Below are 12,668 nucleotides of genomic sequence, written 5' to 3' on the forward strand. Positions count from 1 at the left end.
TTCAACAAAAGCAGCCAACCGGAGCGCGGAGGGAGAATCGCCTGCCATCGCTTGATTGTTAAAAGATGCATATTTTAGCTTCTTATTTAATTTAAAGTTCAATAATCCATTAGATAAATTATAATAAGTTAATATCAAATCGTTATCAAATCGTGTAAGAATTTTATATCAATAAACAAACTGTAAGTACGTATTTCTTTTAAATATCCTGCTCTGGCATCCCGTCAATCACACACAAAAAGGGTCTTCTATAGTATCAACACTGGCGGCAGCCACTTGACGGATATCATCTTTTCCACTTAACAGAAAAAAATTGTTAAGGTCCAAATAAAGATTTCCATTTCCAAGTTATTAAAAAGCAAAATTAGATTATTAATTTTGAGTCTTCCTTAATTTGTTTGTATACTACAACTGTCTAGTTTACAAATTTTAAATATGATTGACGTACGACGCCATTTGAAAAAATTATAACATCTTCCGATAGGGTGATTGATTTTGCGCCACCCTGTACCTACCTTCTGGAAAACTCCATATGGTCATGGTTTTCAAAGCGGCTTGTCACAGTGAAAATCTGTCTCTGAAGCTCAGTTTACATTGACAGTACTTTTTTGACATCTCAACATAGATGAAGAAGAATATGGAAGTCTTGGTATACTTACATTTCAATGACTCTTTTCTTTTCAAAACCATATATTCATTTCTTTTTCATATTTTTTTTCTTCCGCCGCTTCTTTTTATTATTTTTATTTTTATTTGTTTATTATTTTAATTTTATTTAAAAAAAAAATGTTGTAAAACATATAGCTGGCTAAGTATTGCACCCACCACTTAGTCAAGCTGGAATAAAGATTTATTATTATTTTTATTATTTCGAAGAAAAATTTATGTTTTCAATACAAAAACAGTATTTTATACTCGCAATGATATAATTCAGTAAGCGTCCGGCTGCTCTAGAAGCCGGACGTGATTTCACGCCAAATTTTTTTTAGAATATGTATTGGATTTTTGTGTGTTTTTAAAAATATATATACTTATTGAAAAAATATTTTTATATTATTTTTTTTAACTCCTTACCTTTCAAAACCATACATTTATTTCACTAAATTCATTCCACCGGATAGGTCACATGTCTGTTCACGCCCGATTTTTTAAAAGAATGTATATTGGATATTTCTTTGTTTTTTAGAATACATATTTGTATTTTGAAAAAATATATATATAATTTTTTTTACTTCCTCACCTTTCAATGACTCTTTTCTTTTCAAAACCACTTATTTATTTCGAAGAACATCTTGTTTTTTCAGTACAAAACCGCTTTTTAGGCAAATAATTCAATTAATAATAAATCCCTTACCGCACCCCAATGGTGCATAGGGCACTGCTTCATATAAACGCAGTGTTATCTCGATCGATTACACATGAAGGAAAGGTGATCAGCCCTCCACTTCAGGTACCAGTCCAGTGTAATATTGAATAAATATTAGAGTGAAAAAATCACTTATATTTATTAAAACCCCCTGGGAATCGAGCCCGGGACCTCCAGAACGGTAGCCGAGCATGCTGACCATTACACTACGGAGGCGGACAATAATTCAATTACCTCGGTTAAAAGAAAATTGAGTTCTGGGCTGTCGATTATCCCGCCTTAATTGATATTCTATGATTTCAGAAGAATTTGCGACAAAACGCTGTATGATAGATGTTCGAATAGTGAAATAAGGAAAGAATGCAAGGCTGAGATAAGCATTATCGATAAAATTAAGAAACTAGCGTTGAGATGGTTTGAACATGTAGAACGAATGGGTGAGGAAAGAACGGTAAAACAAATTTATGAGGCGAATGTAACTGGAAAAAGGAGCAGAGAAATACCGAGAAAAACTAGGCACGATCAGGTATGCCAAATACTTGAAAGCGGTCAGGTTAGGAGTCGAAACAATCGGCGGGTATGTATGAGGAGATGCATGAACGTGGAAGAGGCGAAGAATATTTGCAAGGACAGAGTGGTGTGGCGCTCTATTCTCTCTGCCTACCCCTGCGGGGAAGCGGCGTGATGGTTTGTAAGTTAGTTATCTACTTAATTATTGAATTATTAATTCATGTTTTTGAGAATAGGTGCCTGAGGCGAATACTGGGCATAAAGTAGTATGACTTTGTCAGGAATGAGGATGTGAGGAGAAGAACCCAGCAGCTCCTTATACTGGAAGTCCTGAAGAGGAGAAGGTGGACATGGTCGGGACATGTCTTTAGAATGCCACCTGAGAGCATCAACCCCTCGTGTCGCTCACTCCTTTCAACAACGTCACATATCAAAATGATTTTTCAGGAGATTGTTTTTAAAGTTTAAAAATATAATAAAATGTATTCAAAATAAATATCAAGCCACTTATTGAACTTTTTACTTTGCAACAGATCTTTTTAGGTAAAATCTAAATGTTTTTTCTCCATTTGAAATTCAGTTTTTGATAACAAGACGAATCGCCTCTCACGAGATGTGTAATACATCTCCACAGCTTGTTGCTTTTCCTGTAAAATCACCAACATGTGCAAGACTTGATACCTCTTCCACACACATATATGTTATGCACATACATACAGTATCTACTCAATGAATTAGGGCCACCCATTATTTTTTTGAATACTCTGAAATCTTTTGGATTATTATATTTATTTTACATAAATACTTTAAGTTTTCTATTGACATCTAATATCATGTATATTACCTTCAATAATATGTAAAATATACCTGGATTATTTAAGCCTTTACAAAATTTAAAACCCTTTTTCTGAGAAAGGTCCCTAATTAGCACAGGTAGACAGATAGTTGAAAGTTCAAAAATTAGTCCTATCTTATTTATTAGTGAAGTTTCTTGAGTTCTGGTTATTGTTTTGTTCAGAGAGGTTATATAGTTATCGTGTCTTGTGAAAAAAACTTAATTTTTAATTTTAGTTCATAAAGTATAATTTTTTTTGTAAACACAAGTGTTTTTTTTGAAAAAGACAAAATGGGAAAAAGTAAAGACATTTCTGAGGAAAAAAAGTCTAGTGTTATAGTGCTACTGAAATTAGGAATACTATCTAATAGAGAAATTTCAAAAAAAGAAAACGTTTCTCATCAAACAGTGGACAGAATTTCAAAATCAATAAAAAATCAGTCACCCGCCTCCAGCAATCGGCGAAAGAACTGTCGTAGGATTAGAAAATCAACACCGAGGACTGATCGAAAAATCGTTCAAAGTGCGTTAAAAAACCGTAGTGCATCAGTTAAAACATTAAAAATAAAATTGGAAGAAGAGGGTATAAATATATCGGTATCAACACTGAGGCGACGTCTTTACGAAGTAAATCTGAAATGCAGGCGCCCTGTAAAAGTACCAAAATTGACACCACGAATGAAAGCGGATAGATTAAAATGGGCCAGGCTACATCGAAATTACTCGGTAGATGATTGGAAAAAGGTATTTATTTAAATTGAATTTTCAACATATCATTTTAGTAAATAAACTTATATATTTGAATTAAACTTAAATTTTCATTATTTTTCAGGTCATCTTTAGTGATGAGTGCCGGTTAGAAGCCGTGACAGAGAGCCGTCGATTCGTCAGGAGAGCACCAATGGAACGTTACAATGAGGCCTGTGTGGTAAAAGTTATCAAACACCCCCCTGCAACAATGATATGGTCATGTATTATTAACAATTTACCTGGGCCGTTGTTTTTCGTGGAAGGAACAATGAACCAAAATTCCTATAAGCAGGTCCTCGAACGAATTTTATTGCCCTTCTACCATACACTCGACCCAACAGAAGGTCCATACACCTTCATGCAGGATGGGGCACCTTGCCACCGGGCTAAATCAATAATAAAAATTTTGTCTAACAAAAATCTGCCTTTGCTCCCCTGGCCTGGAAATTCTCCGGACCTTAATCCTATAGAAAACGTATGGAGCATGTTAAAAAATAAGGTTTACTCATTTCCAAATCCGACAGTAGACTGTCAAAAAAAAAATATTCAAAAAAATTGGTCAGAAGACGAAGAAATAAAAAACATAATAAAACAGTGCATTTTAAGTATGCCAAAAAGAATTGAGGCAGTTATTTCTGCCAAAGGTGGAAATACTAAATACTAACTATATTTATATGAAAATATATGCATAATTTAAGCGTAATAAAGTGTTCATGTGTAAATAAAATTCAATGTTGTTTTATTTAAGGTTTTCTCTGAGTTATTCCTGTTTGAATTGAGAAATTGCGTGAAATTCTGCGTGGCCCTAATTCATTGAGTAGATACTGTATATGTCTCTCCTTTGAATGAGGCAGATAGCTTGTTCGAGCCGGTAACGGTATCCGATCTGCAGAAACGTGAGACGAGGAGATATTCCATACAACTTTATGGGGAATTCCGTCGCGAAGCATTTTATCACTTAATTATCCCTTCCTTCCCGGTGTTGTGTACCTTGTACACATTGCTTCTAATAACCATAATTTTTATAGTTTAAGAATATAATAAAATGCATTATAAATAAATATCAAGCCACTTGTTTGCCAATTGAACTTTTTACTCTGCAACAGATCTTTTTAGGTAAAACCTGAAGGTTTTCTCTCCATTTGAAAAATATTTAGTATATTTAATAAAAAATTAAATAATACCCTTTCTTCAAAATGCAAAAACAACACTTTCTGCCCTATAGCGAGTAAATATTAAGTTTGAAATAAACCGTTTTTGCTGGGATATATATGTACATTTTATGGGCATTCCGAAAACATGCACAACTAAAAATTTACGATTTAATGTTTTCAGCAAATAAATCTCAAGTATTATAATTTTTAACTTCATTAATAATTAATTAAGGGGATAAGCTATAAATGTCCGTAATTTTCCGATTTAAAATCGCATATTTTTTATTGTGATACCAACACCGGGACGCGCGTTTTATTTTAGCACCGGTAGGGAAAGGTTAAAAATGATTTTCTTAACCTTCCCATCCCGGTGTTGTGTACCTAGTACACATTGCTTCTAATAACCATAATATCTCTATAAATATAATAAATACAAGGCTAAGATTTTAGGTATTCCTCCATAACATATTTACGCATTGATTTAAAAAATAATATTGATAATAATCAGAATTAATCGAGTACATCGGTGGTATTATATATAAACAGCGCGTGAAGAGTGCGGGAACCGCGGCACTATATTTGCATCTCACTCTTACATACGTGCACTGTGTAAGCGTGAGGAGCTCAAAGCTCAATGTTCTCTAGCTAGCGGTCAGTTGCTCTTGAGCTCCCGACATGAGCGGACCTATGCTTGTTTCGTGAGAGTTGTCAGATTATTTTTTTTTAATGTTTTCAGTAAATAAATCTAAATTTTTAAAAATTTGACTTAATTTATAATTAATTAGGGGATTAGCTATGAATTTCCGTATTTTTCCAATTTAAAATCGCTAATTTTTTATTGTGTAGTGACTACCCAACACCGGGACGCGCGTTTTATTTTAACACCGGAAGGGAAAGGTTAAACCTCATCTCCTCACACTTTGCAATTTTTACGGTGTGATAAAATATTTATTTATTGGATAATTTATAAAGCGATATTTTCGTGAGAAATCACTTCAACAGCGAGAAATGTACTTTTTTTTTGGAATCTGAGCCCACCATCCACCCGCAGCAGTTATAGAGTCCTGAGGGACTCTCTGTCAGCTGCACATAGAGGAAAATCTTCAAAATATTTCTGAAGAAATAAATATTGCTCTATTCAATTAATGAGGGGGGAGGAGGATGTACGGACAGAGGCCGACACTTCGTCCCCACCCCTCGGGATCCCCTCATTACCTCTTTTAATTTTAATAAAATAAAAACAATAAGAACACAACAAAAAAAAAAAAATAACAATGTTTCCAAGAATAAAAAAAAAACAGAATACAATTTAAGACGAACACAAACAATGACTTAAAGACTAAAGTAATAGAGAACTAGTAACTAATATTTAAAAACAAAAAACACCGTTATATACATTAAGAGAAGAAAAAAAACCATTAATAAAGAAGGACTTCCTGGGTTAACAAAGGCAGAGGATCCAAATACCACCCCCGTAAGGGGAGGACAAAACACAAAAGAACGTGTGCGTTCCGCTCGGAAGGAAGCACAGTCCTGGCCGTATCAGCATCCCACAGGAACAGCAGCCTGTCCCACCAAATCAATCTCACCTAGGCGTCCGCGCATCTGAGGAGTTCCCAACGAGATACCCAAGTCCGGACAAACCGACGGAAGAGTGCAAAATTCGTACTGTTGGCCATCAGATCCACATTCCACGCTGGTCGCATGACCCCTGTCAGACCATTCAGCATCTCATCTCTGGCGTCATCCAATAGCACACAATGCCACAGGATGTGTTCGGCTGATTGATGTTCATCGCCGCAAGCACAGCCCGAAACAGAGGAAAGTCCAAGCTTATAAAGCTTGTCTCTAAACTCCCCGTGACCAGAGACCATTTGTGCAGTATGATGATCAAAAACCAAAAACTCGCTACACATCCTGTGTCTGATGGAAGGTAAAAAAGACCACGTCCATCTCCCTGTTTGTGCCATATCCCATCTATTCTGCCATTGATTGAGAGTTAAGCCTCGCATGACGTTACATAACTCGCTAAATCCTGTCTCGGAAGGGCGCAGCACGATACCGAAGTATTCCAAACTCTCTCCTTTCCTCACAGACCGTTTTGCTACTGCCTCTCTGGTCTCCAAGTCTATCGGGAGAACTCCTGCGAGCACAGGAAGGGTCTCAGACGCCACAGTCCGATATGCCCTTGTCAGTGCCAGCAAGGGAACCCTCTGTCCACGAAGCAGTGCCAGTCTAGCCACCCCGATATCCAAACGATGTACCCATACCTGAGCCGCATACGTAACCTGAGCCACATAGGATCCACGATATAGTATCCGCAGGGCTGGAGAACGAATACCCCATTCAACACAACTTAGGCGACGCAAATGGAAAAACAAATTTTTAGCCTTTACCGAGGCGGTCTTGATGTGCGTGAGGAACGACTGAGATCTGTCCAGTTGAACACCAAGATACCGGACATGGTCCTGAAACCTGATGCTCTTCCCGTCCATCTTTACAACAGGATTTCTCTCCCTATTCAGGTTACCACGCAGCATCAAGCCAATCGTCTTGTGAGGCGAGAAAGAGAGTTTGTTTCTTTCACCCCATTTTAAGATTTCATTCAAAGCATCACTAGCCTTCTTCTCTATCATAGATCTTGAACCTCCCGAGACAAGAAGAAGCGCATCATCCGCATAAGCCACCGTAGTGCAACCCTTCGGCAGCGGAAGTAATAAAAGGTCGTCAAACAAAAGGTTCCACAGGGTCGGCCCAAGAACCGAACCCTGAGGGCAGCCCATAGTAGATGTTCGAACCACACAAGTATCGCCATACCTGATGGATACCTCTCTATCAGCAAAATAACTAGCAACGATTTTAAAAAGATATCTCGGACATAGCCGGTTCTTCAGTTTTAAGAGAACCATCGGCCACCAAGCGTTATCAAAGGCACCAGATATATCCAGAAATACTCCCATGACGTACTTTTCTCTGCTATCTTTCACCCAATTCAGTGCATATAGGATGGAGTGCTCAGTCGATTTCCCTCGAACAAATCCAAACTGACGGTCACAGGGAGGCGACAAGGAGACATCAAGCCTTCGTCTAATCAGTTTTTCAAAAACCTTTCCCATTAGGGGAAGAAGTGTGATCGGCCGGTAAGCCCCGGGATCCGACCTCAGCTTGTCATTCCCTTTAGGTATCACCCTAAGCAAACCACGCTTCCATACTTTGGGGAATATTCCCCGTCGAAGGCATGTATTCATCACCTGGAGCATCTCGTCTCGTGAAAATTTCCATGTATTCTTTACAATTAGGCTCGTAATTCTGTCTATACCCGGTGCCTTTGTTGGTCCAAGTCCCTGCACGACAACTTCAACCTCCGCCACCGAAAAGGGTACAATAGCAGACCCCGACACACCAGCCACATCGCGTGGAGGGAGACGAGACAGACTACGAACCTGTCTGTGGTGGTCTCCTTCTCCAACCCGAGACTCTGGAGGTACGAGTTTCAGCAACAGCATTTGAAGGGTTGACTCTACGTCCAGACACTCTGTCCCATCGACAGTTATAATGCTAGAAAGGTAACGGTCTGAACCCTTACCAGTGTTACCGACAGCGCTGTAGAGAGTCCATGGGTCAGCATTGCCCAGCGAGAAATGTACTGTAATTTTAATATTTAAAATGACATTAAATACTTATTCTTCACATCAATATATGAAATGTAATATATAATAAATGAAATGACAGGCGCCGTGGCGTAGTTGGGTAGACGCTCGACTGCGTGGCGGGTTCGATTGCCGCCAAGTGAAAAATAAAATCCAAGAAAGATTTATTTTCAATTGGTCTGGGTGTTTGTAATTTATATTTCACATTTACATTCCCTATCCTTACTATCCTACCTGCAGACAAGCCTCTAATAGAGGCTTTGCAGGTTATTCCTTAAAAAAAATTAATACTGATGATATTAACATTTTTATGTATGTACATATATATGGAAGTGTTTATTTCCAAGTAAAACTTAAAATTAAAAATCTCTAATTTAGATAAAGCTTATTATTTTTTGACATCTCATCAAAGATGAAGAAGAATATGGAAGTCTGGGCATTTACGGGGCTTACGACCGTCATAGGCTGGTTTAAGTGATCACTTTACACACGTGTAACATTCACCAATTCTACCCATTATTGACAACCACACTACTCAAATTCTTGGAAGTTCTATATATATGAACCGATTTAGAAACCTTGTTCATGAATCACTAGAACTTCACTAGAGACATCTGTTGGTGAGATGTAAAGAAGCTTTTTTATTAAGCAGAAACTCTTATATTAGTATGTGAGATCCGAATCCTGGATTATAATCACACACATGAGAAACGCCAGAAAATACCATTTTCATTTTTATTATTAGGCTTATAATTTGACCAGATAATTTATTTACAACATTTTGAGTGTGTCCAAATACTTGTTCACAAAATCTGAACAATCTGATTCATGAACAAGGTTTCTAAATTGGTTCATATATATAGAACTTCCAAGAATTTGAGTTGTGTGGTTGTCAATAATGGGTAGAATTGGTGAATGTTACACGTGTGTAAAGTGATCACTTAAACCAGCCTATGACGGTCGTAAGCCCCGTAAATGCCCAGACTTCCATATTCTTCTTCATCTTTGATGAGATGTCAAAAAATAATATGAAAATAACTCCTGTAATTGGAGATAATCCAGATTTTGTGAACAAGTATTTGGACACACTCAAAATGTTGTAGATTAAGCTTCACATACGGCGTTTGAAAATTATGCATACGTAGTGCACCGAAACACGTGTTACAAAATAAGAAATTGATATTTACCAAGTAAATCATTTAAAAAATCTAAAAGTTAAACTAGTGGCATATTTTCTTAATTTTTTGTGTCTATATTAGGTTAAAATCCTTAAAAACAATAAAAATGTATTAAAAAAGAACTCCACTGACAAGACACACAGGGTGGCTTGGTGGGTCTCTGCAAAAAAAAGTTATAAATGTAAAAAAATAAATAAATAACCCACTGAACACAAATAACAAACAGTGCTGCCATTATAACCATTTCATTATAACCATCTTCAGTCCATGTAATATAGGGGTTTTCAATAGCAATGATACACTTTGAAATGGTTATAATGGCAGCACTGTTTGTTATTTGTGTTCAGTGGGTTATTATTTTTTTTTTTACATTTTTAGAACTTTTTTTTGCAGAGACCCACCAAGCAACCTTGTGTGTCTTTTCGGTGGAGTTCTTTTTGAATACATTTTTTTTATTGTTTTTAACGATTTTTACCTAATATAGACAGAAAAAAGAGAAAAAATTAAGAATATAAACTTTTTACAATTTTCATAAAATTAACTCTTGACCATTTACCCATTCCTTTATTTTGCCTTTGTTCCATATTTTATTTTGACCTCTAACATCCGTCGGCAACAAATTAAAAATGTTCGGAGCGATATATTGCAGTGTTGGACTCCCATATTTATTGTTAATTCTTGGGACTATCAAACCTTCGCTGTGTGTAAAATAATGGTAGGTATCTGTCAAATTCAATTTTCGTCTGCCTGCTCGTCTGAAAATCGACACCATTTGAGAATGGTGTTGATTTTCTCGCGATTTCATGGACTGTTTTATTATCCAATAAAACCGACATTACGCTACCGCCACAGGTACAGTTCAATTTAAGGCGTCGACCCAATACAACGCGATGTATGTAGCCGTCCTAATACGACCCAGTATGCAGATTTTGTATGGAGGTATGGAGGATAACGAAACACCAAGCCAAACATGCTGTGGTAGTGATTGTCCTGAGGAAAAGGCGGGTAGTACGTCTTGATAATGGTAGACATAAAAATCCCAGTGAGTGGTTTTTTACTTATATTTCTAACGTTTTGCTTAAAAAAATAAATATATAAAAGTAAGAATATGGAAGTCTGGGTCTATTACTAACATTTTTGTAAAAAAAATATAAAAGTAAAAAATAACTAACCACAAAGTAAATGCTTTAAATATTTACAACATTTTGAGTATGTCCAAATACTTGTTCACAAATCTGGACTATCTCCAATTACAGGAGTTATTTTTCATATTATTTTTTGACATCTCATCAAAGATGAAGAAGATATAATATAAGAGTTTCTGCTTAATAAAAGGCTTCTTTACATCTCACCAATAGATGTCTCTAGTGATTCAAGAACAAGGTTTCTAAATTGGTTCATATACATAGAACTTTCAATAATTTGAGTAGTGTGGTTGTCAATAATGGGTAGAATTGGTGAATGTTACACGTGTGTAAAGTGATCACTTAAACCAGCCTACGACGGTCGTCAGCCCCGTAAATGCCCAGACTTCGACAGAGATGTCAAAAAAATAGTATGCTTTAAATATTAATAATATTGAAAATATTTCATATTCTTCTTCGTGTATGTTGAGATCAAAAAAATCTGTACGTTTAATCGCGAATTTGTACCGACAAGTAATATTCGCCAGAACGCCCGGTGACCGCGCGATTGCGTTGTATTAGGACGACGCCTAAAGGTAGAGTGAGTCGGTGCGCGTACATTCCTTCGCCGGATTCCAATCCGGTACTCGCAAACAAACCGGATTCGAGACCTGTTTTGGCTCGGGTGGGACACGAACACATCGATAAATCATCTCATTACAAATATACAGCTGCGGTTCGCTACGCGCCGTATTCAAAGCAAAGAACGGGGCACTTGATCCATTATTTATTGCCACCAAGGTATTTTTAATGAATCGACGAGATTAATAGTTGGATTCTGTAATGGAAGGCAGATTCCATTCTTGGTTTCGGTCCAGCTGGCCTTGCATACCATGGATTTGATCGTCCACGTTCGACAATGCTTTGGTTATGTTGTTTCGGCAGCCTTTGTCAAAGTGTGATCCGCGTACCAAAAATTAGACATTTTAACATCCAATGTAAAGAGCATACAAGATGTCTAAATAATAACACTGGCCAACAATTTACAACTTTTATTTTGTAACTGGCATGAAAATACCTGATCTTTATGCACTTTGCATTGCTGAATTCAAAAACGAAAGTAAAAAAAAAAAAACCACGCCAAAATATTTTAGTTATGGATATTTTTATCAAGACTGATATATATATATATATATATATATATATATATATATATATATATATATATATATATATATATATATATATATATATATATATATATATATATATATATATATATATATATATATATATATATATATATATATATATATATATATATATATATATATATATATATATATATATATATATATATATATATATATATATATATATATATATAAATATATAATATATATATATATATATATATATATATATATATATATATATATATATATATATATATATATATATATATATATATATATATATATATATATATATATATATATAAATGTCTCTAGTGAAGTTCTAGTGATTCAAGAACAAGGTTTCTAAATTGGTTCATATATATAGAACTTCCAAGAATTTGAGTAGTGTGGTTGTCAATAATGGGTAGAATTGGTGAATGTTACACGTGTGTAAAGTGATCACTTAAACCAGTCTATGACGGTCGTCAGCCCCGTAAATGCCCAGACTTCCATATTCTTCTTCATCTTTGATGAGATGTCAAAAAATAATAGTTGTTTTAGGGGTTTTCAAATCGACGAGATTAATAGTTGAATTCTGTAATGGAAGGCAGATTCCATTCTTGGTTTCGGTCCAGCTGGCCTTGCATACCATGGATTTGATCGTCCACGTTCGACAATGCTTTGGTTATGTTGTTTCGGCAGCCTTTGTCAAAGTGTGATCCGCGTACCAAAAATGGAAATTTTAACATCCGATGTAAAGAGCATACAAGATGTCTAAATAATTGTAGCACTGGCCAACAAGTTACAACTTTTATTTTGTAACTGGCATGAAAATACCTGATATTTTTGCACTTTGCATTGCTGAATTCAAAAACGAAAGCAAAAAAAATGTACCAAGTCAAAATATTTTAGTTATGGATATT

The 12,668-nt window shown here is 35.7% G+C and overlaps 1 protein-coding gene and 1 long non-coding RNA gene across 2 annotated transcripts in view; both read left to right on the forward strand.

Moving 5' to 3' along the window:
- Positions 1-12,668, forward strand: part of LOC148300923 (uncharacterized) — a 112,744-nt gene that overhangs the window by 24,161 nt on the left and 75,915 nt on the right. The gene's annotated exons all lie outside the window — the stretch shown is intronic.
- Positions 2,593-4,053, forward strand: LOC148300924 (uncharacterized). The gene is made up of 2 exons (XR_015838875.1): positions 2,593-3,455; positions 3,544-4,053. It is a non-coding gene; the product is annotated as an uncharacterized LOC148300924 (long non-coding RNA).

This window comes from Brachycentrus maculatus, unplaced genomic scaffold (genome assembly GCF_059751285.1).
Source record: "Brachycentrus maculatus isolate JH-2025_06_01 unplaced genomic scaffold, ASM5975128v1 h1tg000633l, whole genome shotgun sequence".
Taxonomy (NCBI): Eukaryota; Metazoa; Arthropoda; class Insecta; order Trichoptera; family Brachycentridae; genus Brachycentrus; species Brachycentrus maculatus.